The sequence below is a fragment of the Vicia villosa genome, unplaced genomic scaffold, assembly GCF_029867415.1.
Source record: "Vicia villosa cultivar HV-30 ecotype Madison, WI unplaced genomic scaffold, Vvil1.0 ctg.000958F_1_1, whole genome shotgun sequence".
NCBI classification, from domain to species: domain Eukaryota; kingdom Viridiplantae; phylum Streptophyta; class Magnoliopsida; order Fabales; family Fabaceae; genus Vicia; species Vicia villosa.
The window spans coordinates 691,742-694,109 of NW_026705430.1; positions in this window are offsets into that span (position 1 = coordinate 691,742).

The window sequence follows — 2,368 nt, forward strand, 5'->3', positions numbered from 1 at the left end:
CATTCGTCGATTGGTGCCTGGGGAATCAACAAACTGTTTTCTTAAGGGGAAAACCACCATTTATTGACTCTGTGGGGAACTAAACATCCCTGAAACAGACAAACTGTTTGAAGAAACTACCATTTGTCGATCTCTTGAGTATTTAACAGACAAACTGTCTTTCCTTGGGGAAAGACTACCATTTGTTGACTCCGCTGGGGATCATGAACTATCTTCTGGATGAAGACTACCATTCACTGATTCTGTTGGGGAATCATTTGTCGATCTGCTGGGAGATTCTGGATTATTCTTTGACAAGAAGTGGCACCTCTCGACCTTGTTGGGGAAATGCCAAACTTTTGGGGAAGTCCAAAATGCGAAGCAGACTATCTTATCTGATGAAGATTGTTGAATGTCGCTCTGCAGGAGAATCTCGGCTGAGGAATTCCAAAAGTGAACAAACTATCTCCTTGCGGGAGACTACCATTTGTTGACTTGCTTGGGGAGATCCTTGTGTATGAACTGTGGTTTCGAAGGAAAAAGTTTCTCCGGAACTTGCAGGGGAAACTTGGGTTCATGCCTTAATGACTTAGGCATTCACAGGATCAAAGCCTGACTTGGCTGTGCAGTTATGATGTAATGTATGCATGAATATTATGATAAAATGCAAAGTGAATGTGAATAGAACTGTCGCGGATGTAAAATCCTAAGATACGACTGAACTTTTTGTGGATCAGAAGAGGTCCTCTTCTTGTAGTTCGAACTCTGTTGGGAATACCTGGTTACCAGTTGTCCGCTGTCCGAAGTAAGTAATATGAATTGAAGTGAAGATCCGTCATCGGGAGATGTTCGCAAAGCGACCTCATGGGGAAATCTTGGTTCCCGGAGTCTCAACCGTTCTTGGAGCAATTGTTTGCATTCTTCCTACTGTTTGTAAACCTCAGAAAGAAATTTCACCTTTATTTTTGCAAGTAAATTCATTTTTATTTTATGAAAACATTTGTTTCAAGAAAATGACTGTTTAAACTTAAAATGCATTCCAAGAAACTGAATAAGACTAGATTGCAAAGGAAAGCACAAGGCTCAAATTATTATATATGGAATGGTAATCAGCCAAATGCTTGATTCCATGGAGTATTTACAAAGTTGGAAATTGGTAATTTTCGGGAAAAGGGCTACGATGAAACGTGACGACTGTTATCTCTCCCTTCCACTCCGTGTTGCGCTGTATTCGTGCTTCGTAGAAGATGACCTACTGCTGATGAACACTCCGCTATGGATTTTGAATGATCAAGTTTGTCCTGAACACAGTTACTTGCCATATATCCCTAACTTTTGCGTAAACTACCCCTTTCGGGTTTTAAGTCTACCGGGATTGATTAATATATTTTTTTATGTCTCTAACTTTTGCCTGAATCGCCCTTTCGGGTTTTCGATTCACCGAGACGCTCTTTTTTGCCTAAGCCGCTCTTTGCGAGTTTTCAACTTAGCGAGCTGTTCTTTTGTTTATTTAGGCGAAGTATTTCTTGACTGCGTCGACGTTCACAGGACGGGTGAATTCTTCTCCATCCATAGTCGTGAGTATTAAGGCTCCTCCTGAGAAAGCTCTTTTGACCACGTAGGGGCCGTCATAATTGGGAGTCCATTTCCCTCTCGAATCTGTGAGAAAAGATTGAATCTTTTTGAGTACAAGGTCGCCTTCTTTGATTATGCGAGGTCGAACCTTTTTGTCGAAAGCTTTCTTCATTCTTTGTTGATATAGCTGTCCGTGGCATAAAGCTGTCATGCGCTTTTCTTCGATTAAGTTCAATTCATCGAATCTGCTTTGACACCACTCGGCTTCTGTTAATTTTGCCTCCATCAAAACTCTCATTGATGGAATCTCAACCTCTATAGGTAGGACTGCCTCCATGCCATATACAAGGGAGAAAGGAGTTGCTCCAGTCGAAGTACGTACTGATGTACGGTAACCATGAAGAGCATACGGGAGCACTTCATGCCAATCTTTGTAAGTGATGACCATCTTCTGAATGATTTTCTTGATGTTTTTGTTAGCTGCTTCTACAGCTCCATTCATCTTTGGCCTGTAAGGAGATGAGTTGTGATGTTCGATCTTGAATTCTTCACAAAGCTCCTCCATCATTTTGTTATTCAAATTTGACTCATTGTCAGTGATTATCTTGCTAGGAATGCCGTAGCGACAGATGATGTGATTCTTGATAAACCTGACGACAACCTGTCTTGTAACGTTTGCATATGAAGCTGCTTCAACCCATTTGGTGAAATAGTCTATGGCTACCAAGATGAAGCGATGTCCGTTGGACGCTTTTGGTTCGATCATTCCAATCATGTCGATTCCCCACATGGAGAAAGGCCAAGGGGAAGAGAG